Raw genomic sequence first — 16,625 nt, 5'->3', positions numbered from 1 at the left:
AGGCGGACTCCCAACCACTGTGCCACCAGGGAAGCCCCTTTCCATTTTCTTAACAGTGTCTTTTGAAGAGCAGAAGCTCTTAATTTTGATGAAATCCAATCTATCAATTTTTTATTTTATAAATTTGTGCTTTTGGTGTTGGCTGTAAGAAATTTTTACCTAACCCACAGTCACAAAGGTTTTCTCTAGGAGTTTTAGGTTTTACCTTTAGGTCTATGATTCATTTTTAACTAGTTTTTGCACATGGTATAAAGTCTGTGAATCAAGGTTCCTTTTTTGCATGTGGATGTCCAACTGTTTCTGCACTATTTGTTGAAAGGAACATTTCTCCACTGACCACCCCCCCCTTTTTTTTTTAACACTGTGGCTCTTCAAAGCATTGATGCCAGCACCCTACAGCCTTCTCCATGCACAAAAGTCAGTAGCACAGCAGGAACAAATGCCTCTCTTGCCTGATCCCAAAACAGGACTTCTTATGCCCAAATAAGACACAGACTTTTCAGTGGAACAGCTCTTTTAGCTTTTACTTACAGTCTTCTGCTCTCCCTAGGACTCAGACACAGGTCTACTAAGAACTGCCCCAGGAGACTGCTAAGACTGTCAAGCACATTGCTGGATCCAGAACTGCCCCTCCTCTCCGATGACTCTCAGATCTCCCTAGAGGCCCCTTGAACAGAGAGGTTCTGAATCCTCTACACCCAACTAATCAGCTCCCATCAAACAGCGGGAGAATGCCCTGAATAGGCAGCAGCTACCTTTACCTTTCTGGCTGCTTTTATCTGTCATTTTCATTTAAGCCTGATCATAACCAGTGAAGGAGAAAGCACACTGTGCAAGGTGTACCAGACTTCTGCCAAGGCCTGGCTCTTGGGGACGCTTAGGAACTTGAGTCAGGCTTGAACCCAGGCCAGGCCTCCTAATTTCCTGCCCTCTGATCTTTCCATTTCCTCACAGTGGCCTCATACAGGATGGAGGAGAGAGTTGGCCGCTCTCTGGCACGCCAGGGAGATGAGGGGCCTCCATAGCTGGTTATGCACTTTAGGGAACAAGAATGGTGACTCACTCAGGCCATTCTGAAAAAAAATGGAGGCTTGTTGTAAAGACAGCTGAAGTCAAGAGCTGGGCTGAGGCAGGCCCCTCTCTCAGCCCCTCAGGCTGCCTGGTGTTTCTCCTGTGGGGTATGTGCTTCTCTCGATATGGTAGCTCTGCCTGCCTCTTGCTCCTCATGGGTCCACCTCCTGCACTTTCTTAGTTCAGATTCCACCAGGAGCCATTCTGATTGGCTCAGCTAGTTGCCATCTCCATCCCTATTGGGTGGAATGATTCCCAAGAAGCCCACTTCACCAGTCACCTGCCAGTGGGTGGATGGACTGGGTTTAGGTCAGATGCTCAGCCTAAGCCAATCAGTGGCCCCTGTCAGCCAAACACCAGAGTAACAGTGCTTCCCTAAGTAGGAAGCAGTGGGTCTGCAGTTACAGCTAGATGGGGATCTGGGGTGTGGTGGCAGCATTAGGGTTACATGCACAATATGGGAGTTTATCCTCCTACCCAAAACAGGCAGACACATGCCCTGAGCCCTATAGCCCACACCACTCCCCCCCACCTCTGAGCTGCCCCAGCCCCATCATTTCCCACTTAGCCCCACCCTGAGTTGAAGAGCTCTTTGCTTCACCTGGAAATGCTGTCTTCTTTCAATTGACTGTGAGCTCCTGAAGGGCAAGGCCCGTGCCTTATCTCTGTGTCCCCAGCACCTGGCTCAATGTCATAAATTCATAGATCCCGAGAGGGTAAGGGACTTACCCAAGGCCATTCATGTTGGGAGGGGCAGAGCCACGGTGGAGCAGGTCTGCTGCTCCACATCTAGGCCTCCAGTAGGCTCCCTGGCATCTCACTGAGATGTGAAGCTAGGGGACTACAGTCCGAGTTCTGGGTCTGGTGAGGCTTCTGGCTCTGCCCTGAGACATCCTCCCTTGAGGATGCAGGCCCAGCCATGACTCCTGACACCTGGGCAGCTCTGAGTCAGTTCTAGGGGTGAACGGCCTGCCCTGCTTGAGGGAGCCTCCAGGGGATGCTCAGAGCAGACCCACAGGCAGCCTGACCCCAGGTTCCCGAATGTTCCACTTCCCCCTACGGGCCTCATGATCCTCAAGGCCTGGAGTGGGAGAGGGACGCGGACAGGCAGGCTGACACAGCTGCTCCAGCTTTATGAGGGATCTGAGCAGCTTCAGCTTTCCGCTTGGGGTCACCACCCTGGGACCTTCCTGTGGTCCAGGCAAGGCTCCCGCTCACCCTGAAGACAGAGGCAGCCTGGGATCCAGGGTGTGGGTGGTCGAGCTGATCCTGCCCCACCCCGTGGCCTCCACTGCAGGGAGCCTGCCTCCTTTTTTCTGAACTTTCTGGCCCTGGTGCGAACCTTGCTGGCACCCGTGGGCTTTTAATATTTTCCGTTCCTGGCTGTTATACAATATTTCACCTCAAAAATGCATCCTCCCCGTCACCAAAGGGCATGCTGTTCCAGTGAGAGGACCCGGCTGGGTGAGTGGAAGTGACCCACCGCATTCTGGGGCTTGGAGGAGGCCCAGCCCAGCGCTTTGGAGAAGGAGGTGGCAGAAATGTCTCCGCATTTGTGGGGAGACAGGGCCAGCTCTTGAGTCCGCCCGAGGCCCAGGCTCCTGGGCCAGCCTGAGACCTCGTGGTCCCACTCGAAGCCCCCCTGGAAGCCCAGATGCACAGTCAGCAGGGGGGCCACCCGCCCCTCCCGTTTGGGACTCCAGTCCCATCCCTCCCACTTGCCCTCTGACCCCGGTCAAGTGGCTTCACTTCTCGGAGCCCAGTGTCCCTGCCTGTACGGTGGGGATGACGACAGTACCTGTCTTTCAGTGTCCTTGTGAGGCTCAAATGCCGCCCGTTTGGACCATCCGGGAGCTTTAAGGCCCACCCTGAGGCGCCCCTCCTCGGCGGTGCTGATTCAACCGGTGTGGGTGCGGCCGGGACATCGGTGGCTTTTAAAAGCGCTCAGGTGGGCTTCCCTCGTGGCGCAGTGGTTGAGAGTCCGCCTGCCGATGCAGGGGACACGGGTTCGTGCCCCGGTCCGGGAGGATCCCACATGCCGCGGAGTCGCTGGGCCCGTGAGCCACGGCCGCTGAGCCTGCGCGTCCGGAGCCTGTACTCCGCAACGGGAGAGGCCACAGCAGTGAGAGGCCCGTGTACCGCGGAAAAAAAAAAAAAAAGCTTTCAGGTGATTCTCACTCGCAGCTGAGAACCGCTGCTCTGAGGGGAAAGCTCCTCCCAAGGGGACTCTTGCCAGGCGCCGGCCGCTGCTTTGATGAGCAAGGGCGCCACACGCCCATTTTCCTGAAAATATGACCCCAGGGACGCCTGAGAGCCACTGTCGGGGTGGAGGGAGAGCACTCTGAAAAGACAGGTGAGGGGTCCTGCAGGTGCGCCGTGACTTTCCGAGCCGGCCCTGCCCACAGACAGACGCCTCTGAGCCACCGGCCCGTCCCGGCAAACCTGCCCCGGTGTCCCCGCTGCTGGGCGGCCAGGTCCTCCCCAGGGGGACCCAGCCTTCCCTCCCCAGACACAGGCCCCGAGCCCGGAGAGTGAGGCTAGGGGTGGAGGGCACCCTGCTCCCGTCACCTGTCACTGCGGAGAAGGGCCGCGGCCACGGGAGAATGAAGCGAACAGAGAGCCAGGTGCCTGCTGGGAGAGGCGGGAGGACCCTTGGGGGCCTTGGCGGGGAGAGCCATCTGCTTTCCTCATCCTGAGGAGAGGAGATCTGCAGAAGGTCCCACAGCCCAGAGGAGGAAAACAGCTGGAGAGCCGGGCGCCTGGGGAGGGGGTGGCGGAGTGGAGAACAGCTCGCTTCTCCCGGGGACGCCTTCACCCCCAGAGCCGGCCTTGGACACAGGCAGGAGGACAGCTTCTCTCCGGGGCAGCGCAGCCCCTGCCTGGGGTCTTCAGCCAGAGTCCAGTTTCCCCAGCGGAGACCGGAGCCCTCGGCCTCCCCAGACCCCAGGTTCTCAAAGGGGCAGCGACCAGGCGGGGGGTTAGAGAGCTAGAGCCCCCGTGGGCGACTTCAGCCATGGGAAGAAGAGGCTGGACACCCTGTTCTGGGGTTGACTCACAGCCGGGGTCCCAGGCTCCTGGCCAGAGGGAGGGAAGGAGAAGGAGGGAGGTACAGGTGCGAGGGCCCAGCACAAAAGTCAGGAAGGAGGAGGGGACAGCTTAGTTACCAGACTGGGGCCACCAGAGGGGCCTCAGGGAGTGCTCTCCTGCCCAGGTTTGTTTTCCAGCTGAAGGCACATTAAGTCTGGGCACAGGGAGGCTCTAGGATGCTTGGGCTGGGCTGTGGCCTCTAGAGAAGCATCAACAGCCTCAGCAAGGCCATAGGGAACAGGGGACTACCGAGCTGGAAAAAACTTTAATCCCAGACAAGCCTGCCCCCAGCCCCTGGTATCTAAGGTGGAAAATGCAGAGGCTTCGAAGCCAGAAAAACTGGTTTAAGCCCTGTCTCCACCACAAATTACCGGTATTCATTCATTCATCCTACAAATATTTTTAGTTTCTACTGTGTACCAGGCCCTGAAATAGGTGCTGGGGGTACAGAAAAGAATGAAGCACAGTCCTTAACTTTGAGGAACTTACCCCATAGATAGGGAGATGAACCCATAAACATATCCCCATAAAACCAGATCACTGCATGGGTAGTGTGGACCACCTGTCTTGGGATCCCTCTGGGGCATCCTCCCAAGAGTGACTCTCGGGGAAGTCTTCCTGGAGGAGGTGGTGTCAGAGCTGAGTATAAAAATGAATGGCCATTGGACAAAAAGGAAGAGGAAGGGCACTCTGGGCAGAGAAGATAGCATTAGTAAAACCCGTATGGTGTTCTGGGGACAATGAAGAGTCAGGAGGTGCTGGAAGATGCAGCATGCGGCAGTGTCTCTATAAAGGTTCTTAGCTGAGGGAATTCCCCTGGCGCTCCAGTGGTTAGGACGCCGCACTGCCACTACCAAGGGCCCAGGTTCAATCCCTGGTCGGGGAACTAAAAATCCCGCAAGCTGTGTGGTCTGGAAAAAAAAAATTTTTTTTTAGTTGAGAGCAACAGAAACTCTCAACTAAGAATCTGACAGAAAAGAAATCCACTAAAGGGATGTTGGATCCCACGCTCCTGAAAGCCTCAATTCAGAAACTCTCACCTAAGAATCTGACAGAGAAGAAATCCACTAAAGGGATGTTGGATCCCACACTCCTGAAAGCCTCAATTCAGAAACTCAAAGCTAAGCTCCTCAAACCCACCCAGAGACACAGCAAAGTTAGCTATGGAGGGGCCTCAAAGATCATTTTATCCAGAGTTCTTAATCTTGGGTCCATGGATGACTTTGGGGGAGCAAAAAGGCATAACATTTTGAATGTGTGTATGTGTACTTTTCTGGGGACAAGGTCCATAACTTTCATCAGATTCTTAAAGTAATCCATGCTATAGGTCAGGTTCTCCCAGAAGCAAATTCTGAGATGAAGATTCAGTAAAGATGATTTAGCAAAGAAATGTTCCCAGGAGAAACCAGTTAGGGAGAAGGGGAAGCACAGGATAATAGGGGAAGAAAAAGAAGCCAGGAAAGAGTGCAATTTTGTGTGAAAACCCATCCTGGCTGGCAATGAAGTAAGGAATACTCAGGCCAGAAAGAAACGAAAGCTAGAATTGAGAGGGCAGTGGATTCTAAGCAATGAAATCAGCTTTTACCCTGAAGACACTGTTTGAACTTAGTGACCCTGAGCCTCAGTTTTTCAGCCTCATGGAAATGGGACATTTAGAAGAAGTCCATGCTTAAAACAATCACTAGCTGGGGGGCCTGAGACTACTTTGATGACAAGAGACTAATGGTGACTCTCCCCTTGGGGCTAGGCCTGGGACTGCTTTCCCTAAAGTAGGTACCTGAATAAGGTCAGGGGCTGTTAGGCAAAAGGAAGGGGTAATAGCCATTGAGTAGCCAAGCAGCAGGGCCTGCTTCACTGGGAAGAACTCAAGTGTATGAACTTGACCCAGAGGAAACACCTTAGTGCTTAGGGCAAGCAGAGCGAGTGGGAGGATGAAGAATTTGAACTCACTTCTGAGTCTGCATTCAGATTCAACACCTAATTTGGCCCACTGGACTCGTCTGAGTCCTACCAAGGGAAATAGTGTAAAGAAAAAAATGTAGGATTTCAAGGAGCAAACAAATCTGCTTTGGGAACTCATAAAGCAAAGAGAAGCATTTCCCCCTCCACAGGGCTCTTTGCCTCAACCAAAGCAGGAAGAGGTAGGGCCACGGACATGCCCTACTGAATCAGGCTATTTGTGAGTCAATAGGAGCAATGGCCTGTGGACTCTCAGAAATACGTGGGTGGACCAGACGGTCTCCTCACCTACCTCAGCAGGTAGATGCAAAGAATGGGTGAAATTTGGTGCTCACTGTTTCATTTTTAGTCATGTAGGTCCATTTGTATCCTCAGGCTATTGAGGCCTGGGGAGCCCAGGTTCTAACAAGAATGAAAAATATCTCTTGGACTTGGTAATTAGTAGATTCTTGGTAGTTTTAGACAGAGAAGTTTCAGTGGGGTGATGGGGGATGAAGCCAGCTTACAAAGAATGAGGAAGTGGACACACAGTTAATTACTCTTTGGAGAAACTTGGATGTGGAGAGGAGCAAAGTGGTTACATGGTAGCCGGAAAGGGGAGGAGAGGATCCTTTTTAGAATGGAAGAGACTTGAGCAAGTTGTTAGGCTAAGGAGAAAGAGCGAAGAGAATGAGGTCTTATAGATATGGGGGCAAGTAAAGCTGATGGAGCAAGATCCCAGAATTAGTGGGGAGACTGGGATCCAGGAACTGGGAGAATTCGTAGAGATGGGCATCTTTCTCCAGCAGGGCTCAGCAAGCTAGCTAGTCTCAGGAGCACAGAAGGTAGGCTCCAGGCATGATACAAGGATGGGCTGAGCCCAAGAGGATAGGGATGCAAGGGAATCAGGGATACTGAGGAGGGAGGGATTCAAATGACCCTCCAGAGGTTCAGGCTGGGAAAGAAAGAAGAGTGATGAGAGGGGCTAAAAAGACTGGACCAGAGGTCTCCAGGAAGTTAAAGTCCAGGAGAAGATATAAGGGGATTAAGGTTGTCCACAAGTAGGAAGGTCAAAGGCTGTGTAAGGCAGTAGGATTTAACATTTAAGATTTCTGAGGAAGAGCATCTTACCCAAGTTATTTAACTTCTCCATGTCTCTCAGCCTCCCAATTTATAAAATGGGACTAAAATTCTCACTCATAAAAGTACTAAAAGCATTTTATCTTTCTGGCAAAGCATATAATTGTGGTATCTGGGACATCCAGGCACTCAGTGTTTGTGCAAAGGTGAAGGAACATGTCACTTCCCCTCTATGGACCCCACTTTCCTAATTCTTATTGATTGTTTGCTTGATCTATCAGTTACTGAGAGAGGTGTGTTAACATCTCCCACTGCATTGTGAATTTGTTTTTATTTTGCTTTCCTTGATTTTTCTTTTTGCTTTATTTTGAAGTTATGTTATTAAGTGCATATAAATGTAAGATTATTCCATCTTACTGATGAATTGGACTTTTTAATCATTATGAAGTGACCCTTTTGTCTCTCATAATGCTTTTTTTGTCAAAGTCTATTTTGACTAAAATTAATATAGATATATCAGTCTTCCTTTGCTTAGTATTTGGCAGATTTTTTTCATCCTTTTTACTTTCAATCTTTCTGTATTATGTTTTAGATACGCCTCTATGAACAGCTGATAGGTGGATTCATTTGCTTTGTCTAGTTTGGCAATCTTTTTCTTCTAACTGAAGCATTTAGTCCATGTACGTTTATTGAAATACTGATACACACACACACATACATTTATATATATGTTTATGTGTGTACGTATATGTACTTTACCTTATTAATTTGTATTTTTCCTGCCTTTTCTCGATTTCTTTTCCTATTCTTTCTTGTTTTCTTGATTAGTTTTTCTTATTCCATTTTTCTCCTTTACTAGTTTGCAAATTATACCTTTTTTTTTTTTTTTTCGCTACTCTTAGGGGTTATACTGGAAACTTTAATATGCTTATTTTGCCTGTCTGAAGTTAACCAGTATTTTCTATTTTTTCTTAAATAAAGCAAGGACGTTAGAACTAATTCTAATCACCCCTCTTTTAGCTTATATATTACTTTCATGTATTTGAATTTTATCTTTTTTTAAGCTTACAAGACATTGTTAGTATTGTTTATACAATATTTGTTTTTACTCATATAGATACCACTTTCTTTGCTCTGCAATCCTTCTTGTCTTTAATTCCTTCCATTTGGAATCACTTTCTTTCTGCCTGCTGGTGGCAAATATGTTCTGGTTCATCTCATCGTGTCATTATTTTTTCTTATTCTTAAAATATCTTTTCACTAGTTTTAGAATTCTTGCTTGACAGTCATTTTTTCTCAGCACATTGAAAATATAATTCTACTATCTTCCAGCTATTAAGAAATCAGCTGTTTTAGTCTAATTGTCACTACTTTGAAAATAATCTGACCTTAAGACTTTCTCTGTCTTTGGTAATCTGCTTCACTATGATATGACTACTTGTGGATTTCTTTTTATTCATTCTTTTGAGGATTTCAAGATTCTTGATTGCATGAATTGATGGATTTCTGGATGAGTCTCAGCCACTAACTATTCAACAATTACTTCTGTCCCATAATCTCTCTCCTCTCCTTCTGAAACCTCTGATTATATGTATTTTGGACCATCTCACTCTATCCTCCATGTCTTTTAACTATTCTTGCATATATTCCATCTTTTTATTTTTCTACGCTGCCTTTTTGAGAATTTCTTCAGGTCTATCTTCCACTTATAATTTTATTGTGTCTGATATATTCAATTGTATCTAATCTTCTATTAAACACAACCATTGAATTTGTAGATTTAGTTACAATATCTTAAATTTCTAGAGGGACATTCTATTTCTTGTTCAAATATACTTGGTCCTTCTTCAGAGTATCTTGTTCCCTGTTCAAAATTTTAAGCTTCTCTTCTACTCTTTCAGCATTTTAAACATAGTTATTTTATACTATTTGATAATTCCAATATCTTAAGTCAGCATAGACTTGTTTCCACCATCTGTTGTTCCCTTGTGTGTTTTGTGATCTTCAACTAGGAGCTACTATTTCTTTGGAGCTTTGTGGGAATTCTTGAGGCCTGGGGTGAAGGTGGGTTTTTCCAAGAGGGTTTGTGTTTGATTTGCTAGATGCTTATGGTGTTAACCAGACTGGGCCCAATTTAAGTTAAATGCTGGACTGAAATTTTTCAGACCACCTAAGTAGTGTGAATTTGGGCTTCAAATGACATAGGTATGGCTTATATTGTGAACTCGCAGGGGCTATTTTATTTTCTCCTGAGAAAAGGGAAATTAAGATGGGCATTTTTCTTTTCAGTCTGTTGGGATGTGGTGGTGCTTCCATCTGGTTCATTCATTCACTGAAGACCCAATCTTATGTGAGGAAGGTCTTTATCAGACTTCCAACCTTAGAGGAGGCTTGAGTTTCTTGCAGTAGTGTGCTGGAACTGGCTCCTACCAGCTCAGAAGAACCAATATTTAGGAATTTCACAGTTCCTGGTACCATTGAGAGCTTGAAATGGGCTATGGTGAGAGTATTTACACTGTGGAAATCAGCAAACACTAAAAACAGGGTACTTTGTTTTGTTGGAGAGCCAGTTACTAATATAACACTGGTTTCTCTCATATCACCCCGGCCCATATGACCAAGTTCAAGTTTACTGAGTTAAAAAATAAAAACGATAAAGTTTCAGTTGTGCAAGATGAAAAAGTTCTAGGAATCTGCTGTACAACATTGTGCTTATAGTTAACAATACTGTACTGTACACCACAATATAAACAAACAAATAAAATAGCTCAACTTACCTCTTTGGATTCTTGAGTTTTTTGGCCTGAGTATTCCTCACTTTCTTGCCAGCTCATCAGTGCATTAAAAAAAGTTGGGTTTTTTTTCTTTTATCCAGAATTGTTTGCAGAATGAAGCTTATTTACGGTACCTCGTCCACCTTTTTACGAGATAATGAAGCGTTCTCAGTTTCTTAACCAGAAATTGAGATCGTTGTGCTAAATCAGTAGTTCTTAACACCTTGGAGACACAGGCTTTTAAAAATTTTGATAAAAATTAGAGCCTAGAGACCCTTTCCCCAGGAAAATACACACACAGAGGAAATGTGTTTTTGCTCCCCTGAAACCATGCATGGACCCAAGATTAAGAATGCCCAATGACATGAATGCTCTCTGAGGTTCTTGCCAGAGCTAACTTTTGATGGCCCCGCCATGTTCTCTGCCTTGAGCAGAGTTTCTGCGAGTCTCCTCTTGGATAAGTACAGGGAGTACAGACTTCTGGACTGGGGCTTCCAGGATCTCCAGGGCCTCTTGGGGAAGGAAAAACTGAGAGCTGTCGACCAAAACTTACACCGAGCTAAAGCACAGGCAATATTCCTTCAACCACACCTCTCCACATTTACTCATTCAATGAAGACTTATTGGACCCTGTTCTAATCTACTGCTATGTAGCAAATCATCCCCAAACTTAGTGACATAATAATAACAACAATCGTTTACTTTTTCATCTCTCACCGTTCTAGGAGTAACTGGGCTCAGCTAGGGTTGCAGGGTCTCTCATGTGGTTGCAGTCAGATGGCAGCTGAGGCTGGAATCATCTCAAAGCCTCCCTCAGCACATGTCTGCCAGTTGATACTGGCTGTTGGCTAAGTTCTCAGTGGGGCTTTTAACTGAAACACCTACATGTGCCCTCTCTATGTGGCCTAGGCATACTCACAGCATGGCAGCTTGTTCTGAAACGGAGCATTCAAAAAGAAATCAGGCCAGGAGGAAACGATATTACCTTTTATAGCCTAGACTTAGATGTCATACTGCATTGCTTCTGCTAACTAGATGCAAGTCATTAGACCAGCCCATATTTAAAGGGAGGTCAATTAGACTCTATCCCTTGCTGGGAAGGGTGTCAAAAAATTTGCAGACATGTTTTAAAACCACCACACACTCCTTCTGTGTGCCAAGCAGTGGACAAGGCACTTGTGATAGAGTGGTGAGTTATACAAACCCTCCCTTATGATCTAAACACTAATAAAATAATATTACAAATATGTACATAACTGTAAACTTTGACAGTGCTATGGAAGATGAGTACAAGGAGCCATGAGAAGTTGTATTACACATTAGTAAGACCTGGACCAGGGACCCAAGGATGAATTCCCTGAAGAAGAGACATCTGGGTTGAGATCTGAAGCATTAGTGGATGCGAACTTCATCAAGTGATTTGGAGAAGAGCCTTCCAGGCAGAGGAAACTATAGGCCATGGCCCTACGACAGGAGGCAAGGTGACCAAGAGGCAGCCAGTGTGTCTGGAGGCAGATAGCAGGGGAGGAAGGTGTGAGACAAGGCTGCAGAGGTGGGCTGGGGCCAGACCCCTGGACTTTGTAGGCAGGTAAGAATATTTGTCTTTGGCCTAAAGCTGCAGGAAACTGTTGAAGGGTCACTCACTGGAGCGTGATATGAACAGATTTGTAATCTAACGGTCACGTTGGCTCCCGCGTGGATGGCCCCTGCCAGATGCTGAGTCAGGTCTGGAAGGGTTGGGAAATTCTTTTTTTTTTTTTAATGAATTTATTCATTTTAATTTTTTTTTTTGGCTGTGTTGGGTCTTTGTTGCTGCGCATGGGCTTTTTTCTAGTTGCAGCGAGCAGGGGCTACTCTTCATTGCAGTGCGTGGGCTTCTCATTGGGTGGCTTCTCTTGTTGTGGAGCATGGGCTCTAGGCATGCAGGCTTCCGTAGTTGTGGCACTCAGGCTCAGTAGTTGTGGCTCGCAGTCTCTAGAGCACAGGCTCAGTAGTTGTGGTGCACGGGCTTAGTTGCTCCACAGCATGTGGGATCTTTACGGGCCAGGGCTCAAACCCATGTCCCCTGCATTGGCAGGCGGATTCTTAACCACTGTGCCACCAGGGAAGCCCGGGTTGGGAAATTCTTGTGTGCAGTACTTCCCCTCTCCATGACACACTCCCACACACATGATCAAGCTAACAGCAGCCTCAGTCCTAAATCTCTAGCTTAGGCTTCTGCGCCCTATACTTGACTTCCTTGGTCCCTCTTCCAGGCACAGGAAGTTCTGCCATCTTGCATTACTCAATTAGTCACTCCTTCAGTCTGTCAGCCTGTTGGTACAGTGGGTTGAATAATGGCTCCCAAAAGATATGTCCCCCTGCTAATCCCCAGAACCTAAGAATGTCACTTATTTGGGGGGAAAAAAAAAGATCCTTATGAATAAAATTAAGTTAAAGATCTCAAGATGAGGAGATCTTGTTTTTTCAATTTGTGGTTGTGCTGGGTCTTAGTTGCGGCAGGCAGGCTCCTTAGTTGCGGCATACATGTGGGATCTAGTTCCCTGACCAGGGATCGAACCCGGGTCCCCTGCATTGGGAGCACGGAGTCTTAACCACTGTGCCACAAGGGAAGTCCCCTGGGGAGATCATCCTTGATTTTCTGGGTGAATGCTAAATCCTATGACAAACGTCCTTAGAAGAGTGAGGCAGAGGGAGATCTGAAGTGGACAAGAGAGGAGAAAGTAAGTGACCACAGAGACAGAGATTGGAGTGCTGAGGCCTCAGGTCAGGGAATGCCAACAGCTGCCAGAAGCCGAAAGAGTCACAAAATGCATCGTCCCCTGGAGCCTCCAGAAGGAGTACGGCCCTGCCGATGCCTTGAGTTCAGCCCAGTGATCTGATTTTGAACTTCTGGCCTCCAGAACTGAGATAACAATCTTCTGGTTGTTTTAAGCCACCGGTTTGTGGTAATTTGTCACAGCAGCGATAGGAAATTAATATGGTTGGGTCCTGCTGTAGTTGTTCCTTCCTGATGAGCTTTACTGGCTCCTTCAGGGAATCTCCAAGTGTTGGAACGCCCAAAGTCTCAGTTTTCAGCCTTCTTCTTTGTCTATTCTCTCTTCCTATGTGATCTCATCCATTCACGTGGCTTTAAAAGACCATTTATTGGACTTGCCTGGCGGTCCAGCGGGTAAGACTTCCAATGCAGGGGGTGTGGGTTCGATCCCTGGTCGGGGAGCTAAGATCCCACATGCCTCATGGCCAAAAAACCAAAACATAGGGCTTCCCTGGTGGCGCAGTGGTTGAGAGTCCGCCTGCCAATGCAGGGGACACAGGTTCGTGCCCCGGTCCAGGAAGATCCCACGTGCCGCAGAGCGGCTGGGCCCGTGAGCCATGGCCGCTGAGCCTGCACGTCCGGAGCCTGTGCTCCGCAATGGAAGAGGCCACAACAGTGAGAGGCCACGTACCGCAAAAAAAAAAAACAAAAAAAACAAAAACTATTTATTTGCTAATACCCTCCAAATTTTATCTCCACCCAGACCCTTTTCATGAAGCCTAGCCATCTTCACAGGTAGACGAAAAGAGGACTTTGGTTCCACTCCCATCTCCACCCCCAAATCTCCCTGGACAGGCATCTCCAGCCACTCAACACTTAGGCTGGATATGTGGTAGCCATCCTAGATTTCTCCCCTTCTCTCATATCTTAGTTAGTAAGTCTTGTTATTTAGGTCTCAAAATGTTTCTCAAATATGTCTACTCCTCTTCATTTCCACGGTCACCAGCATCTCTTACCAGGATGACCGTAACAGCCTCCTAACCACCGCCAGTTTCTACTCTTACCCACCCTCGCCCAAGTCCCTTCTCCTCACGGTAGCCAGAATGAGTTTAAAAAATTAGATCAGGTTGCAGTTTTTTGAACTTTATTGCAGTATAGTTGACATACAATTAACCGTACACTTAAAGTAGACAATTGGATAAGTTTTGACATATGTATACACCTGTGAAATCATCAGTAATCTTTATAACCTTGAGTTGGGCAGAGTTCTCAGATATGACACAAAAAGTGCTAACAATAAAAGAAAAAGGCAATAAACTAGACTTCATTAAAATTTAAAACTTTTGCTCTCTAAAAGAAACCACTAGGGGGCTTCCCTGGTGGCACAGTGGTTGAGAGTCTGCCTGCCGATGCTGGGGACACGGGTTCGTGCCCCGGTCTGGGAAGATCCCACATACCGCGGAGCGGCTGAGCCTGCGCGTCCGGAGGCCCGCGTACCGCGAAAAAAAAAAAAAAAAAAAGAAACCACTAGGAAAATAAAAAGATGGCCACCATTTGGAGAAAATATTTGTAAAACATATCCAACAGAGGGCTTGTATCTAGAACATATTTTTTAAAAACCTCTTTACAGACCTAGAACACATGGAGAAAGAATAGGCCTAGAATACATGAAGAAAGAATTTGTATTTAGAATATATTTTAAAATATATGCAGCTCAATAGGAAGACAGAAAGAAAAATTTTTTTTTAATGAGCAAAAAACTTTAAACAGACACTTCTCCAAAGAAGATATACAAATAGCAAATAAGAACATGAAAAGATGCTCCTTGGCTATCAGAGAAATGTAAATTAAAATTCAATGAGACACCACTACACATCCACTTTTAGGAAAGCTAAAATTAAAAGACTGACCTTACCAAGTGTTAGAAAGCACGTGGCACATGCTATAACACTATAATTCTCCTATACTGCTGGTGGGAATGTAAAATAGTGTAAACACTTCGGAAAACATTTTGGCAACTTCTCAAAAAGTTAAACACATACCTCCTATATGACCCAGTTATTCTTCGCCTTTTTTAAAAATATTTATTTATTTTTGGCTGCATTGGGTCGTTGTTGCTGCGCGTGGGCTTTCTCTAGTTGCGGCGAGTGGGGGCTACTCTTTGTTGTGGTGCGTGGGCTTCTCATTGCGGTGGCTTCTCTTGTTGAGGAGCACAGGCTCTAGGCACATGGGCTTCAGTAGCTGTGGCATGCAGGCTCAGTAGTTGTGGCCTGTGGGCTCTAGAGAACAGGCTCAGTAGTTGTGGCTCACGGGCTCCAGAGAGCAGGCTCAGTAGTTGTGGCGCATGGGCTTAGTTGCTCCGTGGCAAGTGGGATCTTCCCACACCAGGGATCGAACATGTGTCCCCTGCACTGGCAGGCGGATTCCTAACCACTGCACCACCAGGGAAGTCCCTCTTCTCCTTTTATTAATTTTTCTTGCTATATTGCACTGGCTAGGACCTCTGGTACAATGTTGAACAGAAGTAGTAAGAACAGACATTCTTGCCTCATTACTAATTGTAGAGGCAAAGTATTCAGTCTTTAACCATTAACTATTATGTGTTAGCCTTCAGTTTTTCATAGATGCCAGATTGGGGGACTTCCCTTCTTCTCCTACTTTGCTGAGGGTTTTTACCAAAAATGAATGTTGGATTTTGTTAAATCATTTTCCTGCATCTACTGAGGTGATTATTTTTTCTTTTTCAGTTTGTTAATATTGTGAATTACATTAATTGATTTTCAAACATTTCTCCAAGCTGGCATTTCTGAGTAAACCCCACTTGGTCATGATGAATTATCCTTTTATGTATTGTTGTGTTTACTTTGCTAGAGTTTTGATTAAATTTTTGCATTTATGCTTATGACACATATTGGTCTGTAGTTTGCTTTCTTGGCATGTCTTTGTCTCGTTTTGGTATCAGAGTAATGCTAGTCTCACAGAGTGAGTTGGGAAGTATTCCTTCCTTTTCAATTTCCTGGAGGATTTTATATAAAATTGGTAATTTTTCTGCCTTTAATGTTTGGGAGAATTCACCCATAAAGGCATCTGGGTCTGAAGTTTTCTTTGTGGGAAGATTTGAAACTATAAATTCAATCTCTATAGTAGATAAGAGTGTTATCCAGGTTATCTATTTCTTCTTGAGTATGTGTCATGCTTTTGCTTAAAGTCCTCAGGGCCTTCCCCTCACACCTACCTAAATCCTTACGGAGGCTTACAAGGCCCTGTCTGGTCTGCTCTGGCCTCCTCTTCAACCTCATCTACACGTCGCCCTCTGTTTGCTCACCATGTTCCAGTCAAATTGGTCTTCTGGCTATTCCAAGATAACACCAAGCTCTTCCTCATCTCAAGGCCTCGGCACTGCTTTTCATTCTATCTGGAAAGCTCTTCCACAGGCTCTTTTTGTGTTTTTTTCTCATTCTCATCCCCCAGTTCTCAGATTATGTGTCAGGGAGGTCTTCCCTGACCATTATATGCAGGGTAGGGCCTGATGGATACTCTCTCCCACAGAATCCTGTTTACTTCCTTCATAATATATATACCACACTCTGTCATTGTTTTGTTTACTTACTGTCAGCTCCCTAAGAGCAGGAACCTTTTCTGTCTTGCTCACTATATCCCCTGCACCCAGCACAACTGGGCACCAGCAAGGTGTTCAATTATTATTTGACTGACTTATTTGTCAGTCAAGCTGCACATCAGGCAGGCAGTGAGTCTTCTGTGAGCTTGCTGGTCAATCTGAGGGTTTTATTGCTTGTTTTGGGGTTTCGTGTTTATTTATTTTTGGCTGTGTCAGGTTTTAGTTGCAGCGCACAGGCTTCTCTCTAGTTGTGGTGCACGGGCTCCAGAGTGCACAGGCTCAGTAGTTGCGGCACATG

At 46.5% G+C, this 16,625-nt stretch overlaps 1 protein-coding gene across 2 annotated transcripts in view; it reads right to left on the bottom strand.

The window, feature by feature from the left end:
- CILP (cartilage intermediate layer protein) overlaps positions 1 to 9,829 on the bottom strand; it is a 31,707-nt gene extending 21,878 nt beyond the window's left edge. For both annotated transcript variants that reach the window (XM_024735118.1, XM_024735119.1), the window contains exon 1: positions 2,870 to 9,829. The gene's annotated coding sequence lies outside the window, so the exon portion shown is untranslated. The remainder of the gene's footprint in view (positions 1 to 2,869) is intronic.
- Positions 9,830 to 16,625: the final 6,796 nt, after the last annotated feature.

Source organism: Neophocaena asiaeorientalis, unplaced genomic scaffold, assembly GCF_003031525.2.
Source record: "Neophocaena asiaeorientalis asiaeorientalis breed wild unplaced genomic scaffold, Neophocaena_asiaeorientalis_V1.1 scaffold264, whole genome shotgun sequence".
Classification (NCBI taxonomy): Eukaryota; Metazoa; Chordata; class Mammalia; order Artiodactyla; family Phocoenidae; genus Neophocaena; species Neophocaena asiaeorientalis.
This window is presented reverse-complemented; position numbering and strand designations above follow the sequence as displayed.